Source organism: Mustela lutreola, chromosome 2 (genome assembly GCF_030435805.1).
Source record: "Mustela lutreola isolate mMusLut2 chromosome 2, mMusLut2.pri, whole genome shotgun sequence".
Lineage (NCBI taxonomy): Eukaryota > Metazoa > Chordata > Mammalia > Carnivora > Mustelidae > Mustela > Mustela lutreola.
In genome coordinates, this window is record NC_081291.1 from 153531184 (window position 1) to 153541130 (window position 9947).

Sequence of the window (9947 nt, forward strand, 5' to 3'; positions counted from 1 at the left end):
GAAACAAATGATAATGAAAATACAACGGTTCAAAATCTGTGGGACACAACAAAGGCAGTCCTGAGAGGAAAATATATAGCAGTACAAGCCTTTGTCAAGAAACAAGAAAGGTCTCAGGTACACAATCTAACCCTACACCTAAAGGAGCTGGAGAAAGAACAAGAAAGAAACCCTAAGCCCAGCAGGAGAAGAGAAATCATAAAGATCAGAGCAGAAATCAATGAAATAGAAACCAAAAAAACAATAGAACAAATCAACAAAAGTAGGAGCTGGTTCTTTGAAAGAATTAATAAAATTGATAAACTCCTGGCCCGACTTATCAAAAAGAAAAGAGAAAGAACCCAAATAAATAAAATCATGAATGAAAGAGGAGAGATCACAACTAACACCAAAGAAATACAAACTATTATAAGAACATACTATGAGCAACTCTACGGCAACAAATTTGACAATCTGGAAGAAATGGATGCATTCCTAGAAACATATAAACTACCATAACTGAACCAGGAAGAAATAGAAAGCCTGAACAGACCCATAACCAGTAAGGAGATTGAAACAGTCATTAAAAATCTCCAAACAAGCAAAAGCCCAGGGCCAGACGGCTTCCCGGGGGAATTCTACCAAACATTTAAAGAAGAACTAATTCCTATTCTCCTCAAACTGTTCCAAAAAATAGAAATGGAAGGAAAACTTCCAAACTCATTTTATGAGGCCAGCTTCATTTAACTTTCAAAACACTACTATAGTTGAATATTAAAACAAAAACAATAGCAAGTAGTGAGCTATGATTTAAGTCCTTCACTCATTCACTACTGCACATAAAATGCCAGCAGTGTTATTCACTGGCCCCATTAAGAGGTTTGACACTGAACACCACCCCTGGGATGATGTTCATCATCCTCATATGCTTCCCCATTGTAATGGCGCCGTCTTTCCTGATTTGGATCAAAGTCCACCAGTTCTACCTGGTCGATTTCATCAGTCTCTTCTACTTCCTTCCTCTCAGGTAGGAGTTTTTCCAGCAAAGAGAGTTTATCAGGAGACAGAAAGCCATTCTCAGGAAAATTTACCTTAAATTCGATGATGAGGCGACCCTTCTCATATGGCCTACGATAAATTGGCATGCCTTCATTTAGCACACACTTGATATCTCCATGCTTGACAATCTGACCTGGATGAGAGGTGATGACAATGGTTCGGTTGTCAAGAGTAGATATCGGCTTTTGAAAACCACACAGTGCTTCAACCAGCTGTATGTCCATACATATGAAAAGGTCTTCTCCTCACCAAGTAAAAACAGCATGGTCCTTCTGATCTAAAACAATGATAATATCTCCTGATTCCAGTCCTGGTTCTTGGTCTCCCTCACCATGGAATGTTATCTTCTGGCCATCTTTCATGCCTTTGTCAATATGAACTTCTAGAATCTTCTCTCGAACTATCTTCCTTCCATTGCAGCGTTTACATCTATCTTTAGGACTGATCCGTTCCCCATGGCCCTGGCACTCCATGCACACAGACTGAATTTGCTGAACCATTTCAGGTCCTATCTGATGAATTCTTATTTGCATTCCAGTACCTCGGCAATTGGGACAACACTCAACTGCTCCTTTCTTACCACCTCGGCCTTCACATTTATCGCAAATCACATTCTTTTGCAGAGCTAGTTTTCTTGTTGCACCGTTATATAAATCTTCTAAGGTTACTGAGAGCTGATGCACAACATTTTTACCCCTCCTTCTTTCTCTGCATTCTTCCTCCTCCTCCAAAAAACATATCAAAGATGTCCATGGGGGAGCCAAAACCACCACCAGCTCCACCTTCTTTAATTGCCTGTTCACCTCCTTTGTCATATAATTCCCTTTTCTTTGCATCAGAGAGTACTTCATAAGCTTGAGAAACCTGTTTAAACTTCTCTCCTTCATTTGGATTCTTATCAGGGTGGTACTTCAAAGCCAGTTTCCTGTAGGCCTTTTTCAGTTCTTCTTGGGTGGCATTGGGTTTGACCCCCAAAACATCATAATAAGTGGTTTCTTTCACCATTTTCTACAGCCGGTGAGAGGGCCGAGGCTGATGTGGGGGAGCGGGAAGGAGCGCGTTGCTGGGCGCAGCTCGGGTAGGCGCCGCTCCTCCGCGTCTCACCGAGCGTTCTGGAAAGTTCCCAAAATTAAGTACTTTTATTATCATGATTGTTACTAAAAGTAATTTTTAAAAACTCTTTTCCTAGTTACTCACATGCATATAAGCAGGGAGCTATTGTTTAATGTGAAGAAGACTGCAAATGCTGAGTTAACAAACCAAAACCCACTGAACCAATCTGAAGTTATGACCAAGGACTCCTGGTTCTCATTTTGCCTTAATTGTATTATTGTGAGATCACAAGTAAATAATTCAACCTGTTTCCTCATAGATGATGAAAGTTTAAAGTGATCTTTCTACTGATATTATCGAATGCCTCATAAATGCTTAAGATTGTTCATATTATTTCTCTTGATTAAATGTGAGATTCAAGGATGTTAAATATACTGGCAATTATTTCCCATTAAAATAAAAAATGTTTCCTTCCGGCTTATCACGGTTTTATTCTCCTTTCATATTGTCTTTTTTTATTGGTAAAAATAAATGTCAAAGCTTGTCAGTAATTCAAGATGAAATTAGATTATTTTAAAATACAGTATTACCTTTCCTTGAAAATATACAAACTAAACTCTGGATTCATTTTGGTCTTTGTGAGGTCTCTCAAAATAAATATAGGAGATTTTGAGTTCTGCTTTCCTAATGTAACTCATATAGTTGGTTGCTACCATGTAATTAATATGAAACTATTCTATTTCGAGTATTAAAAAAGAAACACATATTTGACAGCTTGCATTTTCCAGTTCAGCTACTAATTAAAAAAAAGAAAAGCTCAGCATTTACTTGAGAATGTCACTTTATAATATCTGCACAATGTGCAAGATATATATAGTCCTTCATAGCACCAAAATAAAATACAAGGTGACATATGCACTACACAGCCTCGCTGTCATCTATTTAGAGATTAAAATTTTTTGATAACATGGAATTCTAGAGTCAGAGCTTGGAACAGAGAAAAGACAATGGACCTTGCTCCCAAGCCATGGGATTTTGTTTTTGTTTTCAATTTTGTTCTGTAATTTAATTTTGTTTTTGGCAACTTCTACAATACCAGAACTGTTAGGTTTTACCTGGACATGACTTTACTAATCTGTAAATAAAAGAATTTGGGATAAATTACTTTTAGTATCCTTTTGAGTAATACATTTTTAAGATCCTAGCTTTAGGTATCTTATTTACATAATAGAAGGTTTACATTTTTCCAAATATTAAGTAGAATAAAATATAGTTAGTACTTAGCTTTTTGGAACATGATGTAATCTTTCAATTATGCTTCTGATAGATAAATAATTGAATTGCATATACTCAAATATATGAAAAATTGTTTCACCACCCTGTCACATATTCATTTATATGAGATTTTTTTCTTACACCAAACAGAAAAAAAATGAACATTAACTTTTTTATGTGTGAGAAGAACTCTCTATCAGGTATTTACTGTTAGTAGCTTAATCAATGTAGCATTATTTAAGGAATGTTTTCCTCAATACTGCTTATATCTTAAATTACAATCATAGGAATTTCTAAGGAAAATTCAAATCTGTAATGAAGATTTATGGACAAGGATATTCATGGATGAATTATTGTGAAATAAGAAAATTTACAAAAGTGTAAACTGAAGGAATTTTTTTTCTCCCCTACACATTGGGGAAGTTATCTCTTATTTACTTTTTGCCTATTACTTTAAAAATAATCCTTCTGTCTCCTACGTTACAGAATATTTTCTATTTTTGCAAAAAATGTTCATATCATATATACTATACTGCAACTTTACAGTATATCACATATACAATCCTTGTTACATCAACAGTCCTGATGACTGTGAAATAAAATCTCACTATTGAATTTAAGAACTCTCAGTGGTTCCCAATGGTGGACATCATGAAGTCTGCAGCTGTATGATGTTACAAGCAATGCTTCAAATACTTTTTTTGACGATAAAGTTGTTTTCAAATATTTATTATGTATAGACTTCACACTGCACATGAAAAATCACAATTGATAATTCTGAAATATTAGCCACTTGAAGTGTTTTTCCCAAATCTATTCCTAAACTCCCTTGAAAATAACTTCATTATTACATAGTAAATGAAACAATATTTTGCTTAAAGGTAGATAAAAACTTACTTTTAAAAAGATTATCATACAGCTGATGGATGTAGAGAGTACCTTGTATTTTGTTATACATACTACAACACCGATAAAAAGGATAAAACTAGAAATGAATTCACACATTTTAAGAAATATTGTACCAAGTTTCCACTAATTTATCTAAGTAATTTTAAGTCAAAAATAAAATTTAAAACTCTGATATTTAAAAATATATGCTTTTAAGGATATTCTCCATGTTGGAGCCATAGAAATAAAGATAAAATTGGAATCAAGGCATGATTGTGATAAATTTGATTGAAAAAAATTAACATTTCAACACATTACGTATTTCTTTAATTCCCTTGCCGAACAAGAGTTTTTACACACAGCAGTTGAAAAACTAGGTCTTTAAAAAATTTTTCTCATGATAGTGAGAGATTTTTGCTTAAATACCAGTTTAATAACTTGAAAAGTTAATGAGATTGACAAAAATACTTAAGGTATTTTTCTACCTTATCAAAGAACTACTGGCTATTTCAGGAGCATATTTGAAAAGCTTTGATTCCATGTCAACATAGACCTTTAATGCCCCCACAAATAACTGAATTTAATAGTCCTATCTCTATACATTAAGAAAACAACAATTTGTCTGATGATATAGATCTTGGTAAGCTTATCTTTATTCTTTATCTGTCTGTAGCTGAGAGAGTGGGCTCCAAAGCGTGAATCACAGCGTCCTTCAGCTGTGGCTCATAGGCAAATGACTGGCTCTTCAAGCTTTCCCTCTTTTATAGCAAAACTATAAATACTAACACACGTTTATGAATAACATATTGCATAAATTAAATATGATCATGGCCACACAGACATGACTTAGCACAGGTCTTGATAATAATAATATGCTCAATATAATTATATTTAAGGTATTATATCAAAGAATCTACCTTCTAAAACATAAGTATAAGCAAATCAATCACAAGGTCTGTAATTCAAATACTGTTAAATATATTTTTATGTAACATACCTCACAATCAAATAAAACATACTAATACACTGTGACACCTCCCAGACATAATGTACAAATTCCAGAACAAATATTTGGACTTGATTGCAGGTATCTTAATTCCTAGGCCCAGTCAATAATGCTTTTCTGCTTGTATTCAGAAAGTTTTATGGCACTAGTGAGCAGCCATCAGATGCCCTTGCAAGTGAAATCAACAAGCAGATACTTAGGGCAGTGGGGCACCCAGACCAGCAGTATCAGCATCACCTGGAACTTGTTAGAAACACTAATATTTAGGCCCCAGCCCAGACCTGCTAAATCTGAAGGCTGGGGCTTGCGCTGGGGTCCTGCAGTGTGATTTTGAGCAGGCCCTTCAGGTGATCTGATGCATACTCTAGTTTGAGGGCCCCTGGTTCAAGCTAAACGCCAGGGCATTGTTGGCCAGAAAAACCTGGCACAGAGTGCTTGTGGAAGTTCAGCTCCTGACAGCCCTCAGGCCTCAATAACCTCACCAATAGGAAGGACATAGCTTGTTCCACACCAGAAGGGTAAACCTGACCAACCCCCCAGGAAGGAATAAACACAAGGAAAATGGAGAAGGAAGATATTCTCACAATTTAAACAAACAAACCAAAAATAATATAAAACAACAAATAAATCAGCCAAACTGACAAGGAACATAACTCCCTTGCTAGAGAGGCAAGTTGACAAACACTTTACATTTTACTGACACTTTCCCCCATGTCCATTAATTTGGAGGGACAATATTTTGAAAACATATAATGAACTGGTTCATTTAGTAATTTGTTTTTAAGTCACAAAAAATGAGCTGCCTTCATTTGTAAAGTCCTGAAAAATGAACAGTATTGTGATTTCCTGTGCAGTCCTACATGGTAACCATTGACCACACTATTTGTTTATTTGGCTATTTATTTATTTATTTATTTTTCATATGTGGCTATTTAAATAAAAATTTTAAATTGCTTGAAATTAAAAATTTAGTTTCTCATTTGCAATAGCAACATTTAAAGTACTTGAATAGTTGTGTCTAGTGGATGCCATATTTGAAAATCCATGTATAGGAGCACAGTCCCATCATCACTGAAAATTTTTGCTGAATATTACTGACAGACAAATGTTATGATTCATACTTTGTCTATGATAGGCACTTTGTTCATTTATTTATTTCTTGGCCTAATTACTTAATTATTTATTTCTACCCTGTTTTGTTCCATAAACAATTAAAGCAACAGAGATAAAATATGAATGAGCACCTGAAGTAAGTGATTGAAAGACTGTATAATTATAAAAAAAAGATGAGAAGAAATATAAGATAAATTTATTGGATAGGAATCCATATTTCTCACATATTTTCTATAGATAAGATTAGAAATTATGATTTCTAACAGCCAATCTAGGAAGGAGGCAAAGAAAACTGTTAGATTTGGGAAGCCCATAAAAGAGAAACTAACAAGTACCCCATGCTCCCAGGACAAACACTCGAGTTCAAAAACATACCAGATATTTGCCAGATATTCTTATTCTCATAAGAAAACTTGTATTAAGTATAAAAATATGGTCTTACCATCAATTCTTTACTAGAATGATGAATTTCATCAAGCTATTTCATATAATGTCTCTCTGTGATATCAGCAATCATGCCAATGCTCACTTAGGATAATAAATCCTATGGGATAACAAATGAATGGAAGCATCTAGCAAACAATGGAGGGTCTAAATTCAGAGAACTATTTTAGAATTAGTCTTACAGAGCTTCTCTATATTATTTGATACACATATAATTCTGAGAATCTTATTAGTATTGTTACTGTACTCCAAAATAAATATTCAAATAAATTTGCATACAATGTAGGGGTTTCATATAACTTGCACATATGTGTTCACACACCAAGTGGTTATTATCCAAGTAATGGGGGCCGATACAAATTCAAAATGTTTAGGATATATTTTACAGAGTCATTCTTATTCACTTAATATTTGGATAGATATAATTAAATAGTGATCTCAAAATTATGTTCTTTGAAAAGTCCCAGAACATTGTGTCCCATTTTTGGTTAAAAATAAGGTTATGAAAAAATAATAAAATGAAATGTAACTTGATGAGATTGAAAATTATGTGTAACTGAATAGAAAATCAGCCGATTTCTCAATATAAATAAGCTAAGGGAATGACCAGGGACTGAAACCTTTGCAAACACTCATTGAATACTGCTTCCCTTCCTCCCTCTCTGTCTGCCTCTCTGCCTACTTGTGATCTCTGTCTGTCAAATAAATAAATAAAATCTTTTTAAAAAATTCAAATGAAATTATTTGTTAATATTTAATATATATGAAAGTGTTAATATGCATCTAAGTGTTAAACTTAACTAAAGGCTTAAGGGAGGGCTTTTGTTTTTACAACTCTTGTATATATTTTGTTTAAATGTAAATTCATGATGATCCATAAATGATATGCTGCTACAAAGTCTAATGCCATTTTTTTGCCATAACAATAAAAACCCAATGTAAAGTTTAAGAAAATACTGAGAAATTATTACTGAGCCCTTCACTGATATTTTGTTTGTCTAAGCAGCAAGTTTTAAAACAGACACTGACAAATTATTGATGTCTAAGAACATATGCCAAGATGGATGGAAGTTGTGTAAACTCTGTCATCTGTGTAGCACTGACAATAATAATGAGATTGAGACAATGATCAGAACTGTTAGAGGAAACGCAACCTGGGGAGCCAGGAATGTTACTTGTGAGTGGTGAAACACAGAGTAATGAATCTAGGATTAATCAGGTAAATAATCCTCATTGTAGAAAACCAGTATAATAGAGAAGGACAGTATCCAGCTAAGGACGGTGAAATTGTCAACAGAAGCGACAACATGGCAACGGGCTCATTCTTACAGGAATTGGTTTCCAGGGAGGACGGAAGTTTTCTGGGGCAGATACTCAGGCGGCCTCTGACAAGAAACAAACTGGGTATTTAAGATTAGGTAGAAACCTAGAATTTAGAATTCAAGTATCCATATAGAGCCAGACTAATACTACCAGGGATAAATGTAGGAACTACTTAAGTCATTTCTGTTTAAGTTTAGATAACGCTTTATAACTGTTACACTAGTTAAATGACAACTGAACCACCATTCTACCTTACTGCATCCGTGGCAGCAATTGCTACATATTCATGATACTCTTACTCACTGAAGAATCACACAGGCTCAACATCATTTTTATTTTTGAAACAGCACTCCAGGTCCACACTACGATCAGAAGGATTAGCAGGCAAGATGAAGTGTAGGGACTGGGTAGATTGGGATCAAAGAAGGCAAGAAGGATTAAAAACAAGGAGATAGAGTGTGAACAGGTACAATATTCATGCAGCATATTATCATTCTCGAAGGGGGCTCTCACCCAGTATTCTTGGAGACAATAATCAGAGTAAATATGATGGTTAAGAGCCCAGACTCAGGAATCAGTTTGAATCCTGGCTCCAACCATTACTACATGCAACTAACTTAGCAAGTGGGACAACCTCTCTATACCATCCATTATCCATAAAATAACACAGGGATGTTATGAAAAGTAATGAATTAATACATTTGAATCAGTGATAGCAGGACTGGCACAAAGTCAAAGCTGTAGAAATAGCAACTATTGTTATCATAAATGTTTAAATATAATTTTAAAACAGACAAGGTAGACAAGACAAGGTGATAAAGCATCACAGGCTATGTCTGGAGTGAAATTAAGCTAGAGTTGAATTCTGGCTCCACCATTTATTAGTGGGATCATTTTAGCTAATTGAAGCATTAGTCTCCTCACTTATAGAGGGGAAATGATTCTACTTTTCTCTTAATTTATTGTAAGGTTAAGCACAACACACACACACACACACACACACACACACACACACACACACACACACACAATTCATAATACAGAATTTGAAGTAGACCAGAATCTTGAAAAATGAAAGGTATGCTGTTAACACAAGTTATGAACTCGAGTCAGCCCACTCTTTTATTGTTATAGAATGAATAAAATAGAACCTATATCAAATAAAACAAAAGTCAAATTTAAGGTGAAACTGGGGTGCCTGGATGGCTCAGTTGATTAAGTATCTGCCTTTGGCTCAGGTCATGATCCCGGGGTCCTGGGATCGAGCCCCGCATCATCGGGCTCTCTGCTCAGTGGGGAGCCTGCTTCCCTTCCTCTCTCTCTGTCTGCCTCTCTGTCTGCTTGTGATTTCTGTCAAATAAATAAGTGAAAATCTTTTTTAAAAAAATTAACGTAAAATAAAGCTCATTTGAAGTTGAATCCTTGCCAGAATTTCAGGAATATAACTTCTGAATTTGTCGACAATATTTTTCACATACTTTGCTCTCCTTTCAAGAAAGAAGAAAGGCAAATCTGAACAACGGCAGTCATACATATTCATCTGTCGATCTCTGTATATCTATCTATAGACGCATGTGGTGACAATCAATGAGAATTGCATTTCAAAATGTGCAAACAGCAGTTTTAAAGAAATAATTATACATTTACTACTATTGGCTATTTAAAAATATCTATTCAAACTTATCTAAAACCTTTGGCTTTTAAAAATTTTCCACTGTAATATCCAAAGCTAAAAATAAGTGAATAATGCACGATCAAAGGAGTGATTTTAATTGCATTTCTGTGACTTTAATAACTTGAAGCACAG

At 34.7% G+C, this 9947-nt stretch overlaps 1 pseudogene; it reads right to left on the reverse strand.

Annotated features, from left to right (window-relative positions):
* Positions 1 to 831: 831 nt before the first annotated feature.
* On the reverse strand, positions 832 to 2118 carry LOC131825908 (dnaJ homolog subfamily A member 1-like; annotated as a pseudogene).
* Between the last annotated feature and the right edge of the window lie 7829 nt (positions 2119 to 9947).